Here is a 12,755-nt window from a genome sequence, read left to right on the forward strand (position 1 = left end):
ACATCCATTTTATCCATCTATCCAAAATCCCACACAGATAAACAGCTGGTCAATGGGGTAATTAACTACAATCCAACAAGTCATTTATCACGTATTTGGCTCCCACAAACATTTTATTCGTCACTGTTGTGCCCAGTAAGTGCCCCAAGAAAATCAACACCACTACCCATTTTCCACATGAGTGGAAAAGCAGAGAAGGACTAGGAGAGCAAACCAAAATTAGCTGTCTTGGAGGAGGTGGGAGCTGTGCCATGGACCTGAGTGGAGCCAGTACCTCCCACTTCTTATCTGTTAGCTCAGTTGCAGAGTAGGATTAACAAAAACTGAAAAATGTAAAGCATTTCTATTGGGCAATCAACAAATTAGTCATCTCCAGAGTCAGGTTGCAGTCAGGTTGCCTGTTGCAGAACAGCAGGTTAGCTGACCCGTGCCGTGGAAGATTTGCACTTTGGAATCACACATCGAGCTCTCCAAAAGCGCACACTCGATCTTAGTTTATGTGCTGAACCCAGAGCAGAGCAGAGCTGACCTGCATCGCATGTTACAGTCACCTGGAAAACCCTCTCGCAGCAGAGAACCTGCCTATGGTCAGTCTATGAACATTACCTGGACTTGCTGTTCGCTTTCCCTTCCTGTTACACCACTGTTTTTTCAGAGATGTCTGTAGGGCATGAGCATAGTTATAGTAAGAAAATCAGCAGTAGCAATCAAGAGTTTATATGCCTGGTGTTCTAATTTAGACATGGAAAGGTGCTAAAAAAGATTCAGAACAGGAGCAAGAACTCTGCCATAGCACTGAGCTCCTCAGCAGCCCACTGTGTGCAGCTTTACTCTCTCTGGAAAAGGAGACTAAATGTCGTGACTGTTAGTGTGTGATCAGCAGAGCAGGGAAGTCAGATGTAATTAAAAAAGAAAAGTGCCAACCTGTCAAAAAATGGAGACAGGGAAGCAACCTGATTTTCTGGCTCAACTTCATGAAAATCTGATTACACCTTGTGAAATTTAATCTTTGCCTTCCAGACCCTCTGGAAAAAATATCTTCTGAGGTATTAACAGAGGAGAGACACCACTCAGCTATACAAAAAAAGGTTAAAAATAATTGTTGTTCTTGGCACTAATCACTCGGTAATTCTGCAAACAACGCCATTTAAAAAGTCAGTTATAGGAAAGCCACACATCGCTATTTTTCACAGAGTCAAAAATACGCTTTATCAGATCGAAAGTCATAAAACAATATGAAAAAGATAGAAAAAAAATTCTACAACAATAAGAATGGCAGATATTCAGAATACAGTATTCATTCATAATGCTAAGACAGTCATAGAGACAGAAAATTTGGCTTCACGTGGTCCTACAGTGTTAACTTATTCTGTTTTTTCTTCTTATTACTTCCACAGATTTACAGCAAAAAACCCCCAAACCCAGCAGATCTTTATATATCAGCCTTTCTTAGAACATTAGACTGGAATTGGCAAACCCCAAGTTCCAGTCTTGTTTTTCAGCCACAGATCCATACTTCCCTCTTCTTATCCATCCCCTGTTACTATCTGTGCTATGTTTTCTCATAAGAGGAACACAAAAGAGAATTTTTTAGCTTTCCTCAAATTTTTTTCCCTTATTTGAACAGATAACACATGGTATCATTAGCCCAAAAGAGGCAAGTACACAGTGCGGCTCTCTGGCTGTGATTACCATTCATAGATCAACAGAAAGTTCTCACTGGGGGAAGGGCTTTTGGTGGGTTTTTATTCCCATCTGTCAGCTCGGCAGCACTGATGGTACTGAATGAAGTCTTTCTGCTCATTCAGCATCTGTGGTCTAATATTTGCCAAGAGTTTGATCTTGACCTCTTGGTTCTTCTCTATAGTAGCCAGGATTCTCAGGTGGTCTCACAGACAAATATTAACCTAGTTTAGTATTGCTGAGCTTGCAGAATCAGTCCACCATAGACTGTGTTTTGTAGATACACCATATACTAGAAAAACCTACAACACTAATTTTAGATTCTTCCAATAGTCTGCTTACAGTCCAACCAGATTAGGTTTGCAGATTTGGGGAAATAGAGCAAGTAATATGTATCAAAATTCAGCAATCTCGGAAATTAGAAAAGCAAAAATAAAGATGAACAAGTGGCAAAATTGTATTTCCAATTTTTTACCTAAAGTGTCGACTATCCTAGACCAACTCACTTTTACCTTATATCATACTGGACAAAGTGAAACATCCAGAAAACGTCATAAGACAAATGTAATTCTAGCAAAAATCATGGATGTGCAGGTCTAAAGTAATTATTGATGATATGCATATATAAAGGTTGAAAAACTAGAGGTTAGTATAATTATCATCTAGGAGTTCAATTTGAATTCTTATATGCACTGTTTCCCCCGTATCCTTATTATAGCCTATAGAATCCTCCACTTATTAATTCCACGATTCATACAATCATGCAAGAAAAACATGGTTATGTTGCTTATGGTTATATAGTAGAATGCCTGTGGAATAAAATACACCCATTAAAATCATATTTGAATCATGCAATTAAAAACTCAACACTAATATTGTAATTATAATACTTGCAAAAGTCATCTACGCAGAAAGCTAGAAAGCTGGAGTGAAATGACAGCCTGATCTCTTATTGTACAGATGTACAATAATTCTTAATCAGTTCTTGCCTGGGCAGGTAAGAGGTTGTGTCCTATTCAAGATTAATTAGAAGGAACACGTGTTCCTTGTGAATGATGTCATGTCTGGCAGTATACATAAATTAATTCATGTCAGCATTGGCCATGTTGTGTCATGATTTTTTATTTATTTTTTTAGGTACAGGGTGTACTATTTCTTGACCAAGATTACTATAGATAGTCTATGGATTTTACAATCTCTGTAGAGAAACATTAAGGACTTTTATAATATAAACCACCAGACAATGTGCAAGGTGTTTTTTGGCATCCCCCCTGATTTTTGTTGGTTTGATCTTTGCCAGCTAGCTTGACTAGGAGAAGTCATATGGTATGAGAAGATTATATTCTCCTTGGGCATCTGTAACATTAACACAGAGTGGTTATCACAAAGGCTCAACAATAGTTACCTATTCTGAGCTTATCGCCTTGAGGAAACAGCACTGTCTCCAACACCAAAAACAAAATAACATCACATTAAACATGCAAAACCCAAGAAGGTCTCAGCTTTAAGTGTCCTTTGATCTTTCACAACAGAAGGAAGTGTAAACCAAGATCAAGTTTATTAAGTAGAGATCAAAGTGCAGTCTAGTTCCTTCCTTTCCAACTGCAATTAAAGATTGGGAGTAAATTTCTAGAGAAAATTATTCTTATATTTATAGGTTATTTTTGCAATCATTGAACGTGCTATTCTAATTAAAAACAAACCAACCAACCACAAAACAAAACAAAGCAAAAAAAAAAAAACCATACACCATACACACAAACACACAACTTCTGGACACTGTGACCCATATTTCTCCTGGTTTTAACTTGGAAATCGCTCTTCTTCCCTTGACGTTACAGTGTGTGTTAATTTGCAGTGTGGACATGTAGCACTCATATTAAAGGCTAACAAAGTTGTTGCAGTTAATACATCAAAAGTTAGGAGTTCAAGCATTATCTGAAAATATAATTCACAAAAGACATTGTTCCAGTTGATTCAGCTTTTGCTGAGCAAAATTGGTGGTACAGGCTATTTGAAAACTCATTGACTATTAAAATAAAAATTCTCCAACCTTGGAAGCACCTTGGAAATTGCCTTCTGTTTCTAACACCATGTGAATCCATAACTTCAGTGCACTGCAAAACTACAAGCTATAGTGCACTTGGATTTCACTTTTAAGAGCGGTTTAGTCACTCTTTATACGCCAGGAATTGTAATTCTTTACAATAGTGGCAGCTTGAAATGCATTATAGCGCCTCATTCCTTTGAAACTTAATTGCAGAATGCTCTTAATATGGCCTTAAAAAAACACCCCACAATCTAAGCACCATAAAAACCTTGCAGCTTCTTCCACAATTAAACCCTTTCAATGAAAAGCAGTGTCTTGTGGTTTTACAATTCAAAGCAGCAGCTGTATATGCTCAAGCACAACTCAGTGTAAGCAGATACCACTAATGATTAAGGCTTTTATGACTGAACCTTTTTTCCCCAAATATGAACCAATATGAAACCAAGGTATCCAGTGAATGACATGCCTCTTTTTTTGTATATTCATACAAATATCTCAGTCTGGAAAGAGGACAAATATTTTCACTGCAAGTTTGATCACTCTTAGAGCAGTCAGGAGGTTTGCCATACTGTTCCTACCAGAACCAGTAGCATGAGATTGGTTTCTTGTAAGGCATCACCACCCTCAACTTCCACCACACTAAGCTCACCTAAAACCAAACATTTCCTAAAGTAGATTTTATTTCTTAAGAGATCAGTTAACAGAAAAGTGATAACAGCTAAAATCCAGACTACACTCAGACTGCTGCCTCTTCAAATTAACACTTTCACTCCCTTTTCTCCAGCTCTTCTCCAAGACCATCTCCTACATTCCAGTACCATCAGACCCCATATATCAATGGCTGGATTGTGTCCAGGACTCATCTTCTTGCAGCCGGTTTCAAAACCACAAGACAAATGGCATTTGTCCATAGAGATTTCCAGCTATACTTGCTTTACTATATTCAGCTCTCTCCTTAGATTATTTGTCAAGTGATTCTGAGTATAGAGAGCTGGGGTTTTTAAAAAAAAAAATTCAAAGCTACAGCCAATACAGACACGTTTCCCTACATTCCCAAGTCAGTTGCATAATGCTGCTGCCCTTTCACAAAGATAGATCACACTGCCACTTCAGAGATGGCTGCAGTTTCCCAGTGATGACAGAATTTCACATCCCCGCCCTGTTCCCACCGAGTGCCAGGATCCTTTCCAATGCCTGCAGCAACGCTTTGAAGTAGGTGCAATTGCAGCAAACGAAAAAGATTAAAGGATTCTTGGGTTCATGGAAAGAGGTGCAGAGCTCACTATCACCAGCAAGATTCAACTGAATGATTTTTTTATTTAAAGAATTTCATCATCAGAAGAGTTACACCATGATACCTTTTCCCCAGGATATATTTTACATAACTGTCTGTTGCCTGTGACTAAATCTTTAGATGCATATAAATGGTCATACGTTCAGCCTTCCATCGTCGTTCTCTGAGATTGTGCAGAATCTCACCCACAGACAACAGCGTATCAAAAACTGAAAGGTTGAAACATGTTCAAAATAGACAGCAATATTACCTCAACTTTTTCTTTTTTAAGCAGCTTTCACACAGAATATCTGAAGGAGAAGTTTCTCATTTAAAACATCCTGCTACAGTGGAAAGCTGCAGTATTTCTCTGACAGACATTTTCCTTTTTGTTAAGCATTGCATTTCTTCAGTATCCTGTCAGTTTAGAAACTAGGAGTCAGGGATTTCAAAAAGCCACTAGGGACACATGGGCCCCAACCATTGCATATCCCTCCAAAGGTGGTTTAACAAGCACTATTTATTTCAGGGCAACGATTAATTTTTTTTGTTGTTATTTTCTTCATTAATTCTTCAAATCACAACTGTTAACCAAGTCAAAATGGAATACTCAAGTAATGAAGGTTTCCACATCATTAGCCAATTCTGAATATCTTGACATGTGTACTGATAGTAAAACTGCATACCCGCACAGTAACATAAAAACTGTTCAACAGATATTGACATCTGCTTCTAGAGGGTGCAGTTTAACACAAGACCCAGCAGTTTTAAGTCTAATATATAGTAATACACAACAGAAGACTCCCTAAAACTACAGAGTTGCAAATAAAGCAGATCAGTGGCCCTGATTTTTATTTGTGTTGTTTAGAGATAAGGATGACAGATGTGGAAACAGGACTAATCTTGGATGAAAGGCCTCAAATAGTGTTGAGAATCAGAAGTATCTTCTGTTACTCTGCTGCTGCTATTTAACTCTGGATCTGTCTGCTCAAACCTCATCCTCAGGCTTGAGCTCCAGCCTCTTCCTTTCCCTGATGGCACATCTTACCATGCCCAATCAGGAGCTCAGCTCCATGTCCCTCTCCTCCCATCCTAGTAACAAACAGCCCTATATACCCAGCCCCCCAACAAAGTCTTTCACCTCTCCTTCCTTACCCTCTTTCCTGACTCTGCAGATCCCAACATGGCCTTAGGTGATGCAGAGCAAACTGAGCAAACAGCAGCAGTGTCTTCAGGCAGTAACACGTTGGAGGTATCTCCAGTAGCTGATCTATCATAACTACAGCAAAATGCTTCTGCAGTTGCTGCTGAGGTCCTGAACTCTGTGATGTGCAGTTCCCAAAAATCATCATGGAAGACCTGTGAGGCGTGATGGGACTCTCACCTTACAGCTGGCCCCAGTGAATACGAGTCAAACTGTTATTACTAATGCACTTCCATTTTAGAATCAATGAAAGTTATCCCACTGTATTTAACAAAGGTTGAGCTTGAATTTTTGCCAACAAAAGACCAGCATTGCTGGGATTAAGCTGTTTGCAGATCGTAGTCCTCCTGTACTTGCTATGCACTTTTACCATAAGGTATTCTGTCCTATCTTCTTGTACTTGTGCCTCTACCTCCCCCATCCTAGCCAAAACATTTTACACTGGCATTGCCAGCCTCAATCTCCACATAGAAGATCTCTTCTGTATCAGCTGTTTCCCACTGCAGCTTGAAATGCATTACAGAGCAGATTTTAAAAAAATAATAATAACTAAAAAAGCAGGAATGACAAAACAGGACACACACAAGTGGAGGGGTGTTGGTTGAATGGTTTGAACACCTAGGACATCTGGCAAGGTAAAGAACACAGTAGAACTGGTAGAACAATTCGTAAATATAAGTTTAAAGGCCTAACACGTAAAGAGTACTCTGTGAGTTGCAGCACTCTGTGCTTAACAGAGTCAGCATGAGAGCCCTAAGGCTACAGCAGTTAACAAGCATGAACAACAGAATTGCCAACACCAGGGCACAGTTTATATGTATCCTGTGCACATGCTTTTTCAGTTGTAACTAATTTTTACTGAAGATAAATAGGAATACTAATGAAAACATTAGCCTGTGGCACTGGGTTGGCTAGGTATCTTGCACAATGAGAAAGCACAACAAAATTAAGAACCTTTAAAAATATATTAGCAGTAACAACAATATTTAGCTTCTTGCTGTTTTGTCTCACATTTCGGTGAGGCCTAATGAGGTCATTAGAGTTCTTTAACAATTTAAAACTTCTTGTGCAGAGCACTCCAGACATTTCTAAGGTAGTTGGTGTCAAGAGACTTCAACTTGACCCATCTTCTTTCCAAAGCAGGACGGTCATTTGCTTTCCCTAACCCTGACACAGCATAGCCACATTAGGGTGAAACACCGCCTAAGCTGAAACATCCTCAGAACCCCTCTGTACTTAGAAGTTCAATTTATCCTTTTTCCCCAACACTGTAGTATCTATAAACCCCAATAAGTGAACAGCTAGCACTGTGTTTAATCTAGTCTACTCCCAGCTCTTCCTTTTTGGACAGATCTTTAATAACCCAGAGGTGTGAAGAGATGAAAGCAAAAGCCAACAACTCAAAATACAAAATAACTCTATTCCTGACTGGTGACTTCTAAGTTTCCTTGGCCAGCCCTCAAAGGTTCTTGCAGAGACCAGGAGCCCTTATCTGATGGAATCCAACATCAGTAACTTCAAAGTCATGTTCCTCGGGCATGATGGGGAAATCAATCCAACTGTGATACAGAGTGATTAGATCAGCTATTGCCACTCAGAAAAGAAATGTGTGGATGGGTCCTGCAGAAGTGTCAGCTTGGCCTTCATCAACAAAGTAAAAACGAATCAAACAGAGGAAAAATCCTCCGAAGAGCAGAGAATGAAATATATAAAGCACCTTTATGTCTTTGTCACTACAGTCCTGTGGCATCATCCAAGTTTTGTTTTGCCTTTTTAACCTGTGTTCAGTTCTGGTTCTAATTATAAAAAAAGTACCGGGGACAAAGAAATCCTAGAAGAAAAGGGAGATTATAGATATACAATGTCACCAACACTGAAAGAGACAAGAACTACAATACTCTTTCAGACTAGGAAAAAAGGTGATTTAGATGGGAATATAGTATCACAACATAGTTCTAGAGTTAAAAACCTTCCTCAGTGCTAGAACATGCCTTCAAAGCACGACTCAGGAGACTCAATTTAGAGCCAGGTAGCTATTGGCAGGTCCTCAATTCACAACCCCCAGTCAAAAGGCCATTTGAAGTTACACACAGCAAAGAGAGAAAGAGAGGAAAAAAACCCAACACACAAACACAACCAAACAAACCCAAAAAAACCACACAAGAACCATACGAGTACAGTATTTTCCCCACCATTACCTCAGCCAGAGGACAGGACCAAACCAGGCTCATTCAGTGTTTCTACCAGATGGTGTGTGCCAAGAGGCTCCCACCGAGTGCTGGCTAGAATCTAAAGGTGCTCTAAAGATAACATGCAATCTGAAATTGGAGATTGTGCAAAGATGCCACCTGCTTCCCCTTGCAATCTAAGTAAGCCTCTGGATGGGAGCCAGTCCCAGGGGCATAGACTACTGCTGCTTGTTCACAGATATACGCATATGAGATGAAATGTGCTTTTTCCTAGTGCAGAATTTTTATTCCAGAAAACATAGGAGTACTGGGTAGTTTCTGACTCCCTCTTCTGTAGATGCAATGTAGTCTGGGTAAAAATAGGATGAAAAAAAAAATCTATGCCTTATCAAAAATTCTCTTTAAATGAATTTAGCTCCACTGCTTTAACATTCAAGTCAAGATGAACATGTGCTATCATACTTTCAAACAGTTCTTAGTTCAAACAGGTTTACAAATACAATCCAGAAGGAACACAATCAATATTTTCCTATAACATGGTCTGTCCCATTTGAGAAGGCTTTTGATACAGGTAACTTCATGCACCATATCCTTAGATTTTGTATGTTTGATCTACTCCAGGAAACAGCAGCTGCCCTGTCTTGGATGGCAACAGCCTATTAAGGTTTCCACAAGTCATTACATTTAATAAATTTAGGCTGGTTTGGAGGACTGGCAGGGGGATGACAGGGAACGGACACGTAGGCAACAAGCAGTGTGTGGACTTGTACCCTTCCCGGTTGGCAGCCTCCCAGGCCGCAGATCTCAGGAAGAGGCACTGAAGTGTCATATGGTTTTTCTTCTGCAGCTTCCCACCCCATTAAAATGCTCTGCAAAGGTCTGGTGTTTGAAGAGGAGGAAGCATCACCTCTTGAATCTTTACACAGCTCACTCCTCCTTTGACAGAGCTTGATTATAAACTATGTGTAAAAATCAAATGCATTTGCCTGCCTGAATTGCAGAGTGAAGATATTTAGCAGATACATGGTACAACCTTTCAAAGTTATATACAGCTATTAAATTGCAGAAAAAAAGATTCTATTTTCGCTTTCAACTGAAACTATGAGAGGATTATTTTAACAGTTTCAAAGCTACTTATTACTGCGGAAGAGACAGAAAATAGGCGTATCTGGAAGAGAGCAAGATTTGACAATAGAAAAATACAAAGTCATGACATAGAGGACAGCTGTGCAAAACAAAATTAGCAATGCTTTCACTGGTCAGAGCACATACTGAAACGATAACTAGAAACCCAGAGTGATATTATTATGCTTTTGTTATATGACCTTGTCAGAACTTCACTTGGCTGAACAAAGTCCTGTAGTTTCGTTCTTTCATTTCACCCCTAGAGCCAAGTATCACTTAGATACATTTATTTTCCCAGCATGTCATTTTAGGAAGTTGTAATTTTATTCAATACATGAAGTTGTTCTTCTGTTCTCAAAAAAAGAGCCTCTATCCAAACTTGTCCATTGTGCATCTAAATAGTAAGTAAAAATCATTGTAGTGACAAAGCATTTCATTATCAACCATTCAGACTACGTCTTTGTTAGAAAATTGTAGTGGATGGCACATTCATACTACAGGCTTCCCTGTGCCCTAAACTGTGTTTTGACCGCAATATCCACACTCAAAAACCTTGCTGTCCATTCATGCAAATGTTGCCGCTTCTGAAGTGTGGGGTGAAATTCCTGTTTTCAAGTGGAACTTCTAAACATACCCACTTGCAGCATAACTCCTGCTAAAATACTGGGACACAGAGCCATGAGAACTCGCACATTTGCTCTTACTGCACCCACTATGCTACTTTCTGCTTACCTGGTTAATAGCTCTCTTTCCTTATATGAAGCTGCTGTGTTGTCTGCTAAGTAAATCAATGCATTGCATTTTCCCATCACATTTCCAGTTGCCCAAAGAGCAATTTATTAATAGAACTGTAGCTAAACTTATCATTCCCTCGTATTCACTGCAGAAGTCCAGAGCGTTGTTTGAAAGGCACTAGAATGAAAACATCTAAAAGAGGTTGATAGAATTAAGGATCAGTTATGATCGAGAGCGCACATGGACAACTGCCACAGATGCAACACTTATCACTTCAGTTTAAAGAGCTCAAATTGTTCTCAGCATCACAGCCAGTACCAAGTCCTGACAAACAGGCCACCGAGAATGACTGCACTGAAGCAAGCAGGATCATTTCATGACCCAGAAAGACGCCATTGCGGCAAAGACGACAGACGGTACCCTGGACTGTATTAGACAAAGTATTGCCAGCAGGTTGAGGGAGGCAAAAACTTCCCCTCTACTCAGCCCTGTAAAGAAGACTGAGGCAGATTCTTTGTAGTGGTGCCCAGTGACAGGAGGCAATGGGCACAAACTGAAACACAGAAAGTTCCATCTGAATATCACAAAATGCTTTTTCACTGTGAGGGTGATCAAGCACCGGCATAGGCTGTCCAGAGGGTCATAGAGTCTCTGTCCTTGGAGATATTCAAAAACCATCTGGACATGGTCCTGAGCAACTGGCTCTAGGTGTCACTGCTTGAGCAGGCAGATTGGAACAGATGACTTCTGGTGGTGCCTTCCAACCTCAACCATTCTGTTGCTTCTAGGCCATAATCAGCAAGTTCACTGATAGTAATCTGATACAGCAACAGACCTCCTTCATCGTGTCTTTCTTTGGCCTTGCAAGTGTATGTGCTGCCTGTCTAAAAATATAATTAAACCTTCTTTTGCCAAACACCATATGGTCAGGACACATCATAAGCCACCACACGATAATGTGTTATCAGAAGGAATAAAGCAGAAAGTCATGTCCAAAGGTCAACTCCTATTTGCTACCACCTGCCTTTCTCAGCAGTGGCTCATGGCCCTGCTTTTTCTTCAGCAAACACTTACGGAACAGTGAACAGATTTACACTCTTCCAATATGCACATGCCCCTTGTACAAAATTAATTCTGGCAACCAAAGTACCATCACAGGCTCCAGCAGGGTTTGTGTAGCCTGTTCTTTCAAAGTCAAGTATCCAGTCACACCAAGCACATTCCCTGGTCCTTCAAAATATATATAAACCAGTCACCTCTCCAATTGACCTGCCAACAGATTAGGCCATGACACTCCTGACTCGACACCTCCCAGGTAACAACAGCAAGCTCTGAATTTCCATAGGTTCCCTGACCCTTGCCAAGGGAAGCCAACCTCACACAGAGAATTTACACATTCATGTGCCAACATCAGTACGTGATCCCAGACGTATGTCACTGACTATGCACCTGCTTCAAGAGCAGCAATCTAAACTGTAACTTTTACCAAGTGCCTTCATTCTGCCAGGAATTAATTTCTCCCTCAAGACCTCCTGACATTTCCATGAATGAGAAACCTGTTACTGAAATGCTTTCAGTCATCTCCCTTCTCCCTGTCTGCATCCTGAATGCACCAGTGGTGCAGCTTCAAGTAGGAGCAGTTCATCTGATACAGGATTGCTGCCTTGCTTCCAGCTGGAATTGACCCAAGCAAGGAGCAGACAGAGCTGAACTCATTCATGAGTCCCCAGGACCCTTCTCCAGAGTCATGATGGACAAGGGAATCCTTACAGCCACTGAGTATCAAAATCATAGTGCTATTGGGACCCTTGAAGAACACATCCAGAGAATCCAGCACCTAGAAATTGTGGCTGTATTCCCACTGGTACACAGACATCACCCATGTGGCTCTCCACTTGGAGATTTGTAGTTGTGCTTTGTGGGCTTTAACTCTCACAGAGGGAGCCTGAAAACTTGTGCAAATGCCTTAAAACCACCACATGGAAAAGGAAAGTTCCCAGCTTTGTTCCAGGATGATCCTTTTCTGATCAATATTTATCTCATGTATACCCAAAGCTTTTGCTCTCCTGGAGATTTTTTAATTATTTTAATACATTTTGCTTGGGTGCACAAGAGCAGTACTTTAAATAAATCTGCACCTTTAACAGTTTGCTTAAGTGGATGCTATTGCAATGAATTATCTTTCTTTAGCCACAGCTGCCTCCCAATGGATTTCTTCTGTTTCTTACAGGAAATTTAACAGCATTCTCTCCAGCCCAATAGAACTGACAAACTACCTATTTTGTTTAGCGAGGCTCCATGCTGGGTGACTCTCAGAACCTCCTATACTTTACAAACAGCACTTCTTTTAAAAAGGTGCAGAGAGTTTGTTTCCATATGCTCACAATTTCTCAATACTGCTGTTTTTACAAACTAGTAAATGAACGCCTCCAGCTAGCAGTAACATTTCTATCAATGTAACAGCCCAGCCCACAGGGATCTAATTTACTGAAACTG

General features: G+C 40.2%; 1 long non-coding RNA gene across 4 annotated transcripts in view; it reads right to left on the bottom strand.

Annotated features, from left to right (window-relative positions):
- Positions 1-12,755, bottom strand: part of LOC139829021 (uncharacterized) — a 237,549-nt gene that overhangs the window by 191,795 nt on the left and 32,999 nt on the right. The window lies entirely within an intron of this gene.

This window comes from Patagioenas fasciata, chromosome 12, assembly GCF_037038585.1.
Source record: "Patagioenas fasciata isolate bPatFas1 chromosome 12, bPatFas1.hap1, whole genome shotgun sequence".
In the NCBI taxonomy this organism is placed as follows: Eukaryota; Metazoa; Chordata; class Aves; order Columbiformes; family Columbidae; genus Patagioenas; species Patagioenas fasciata.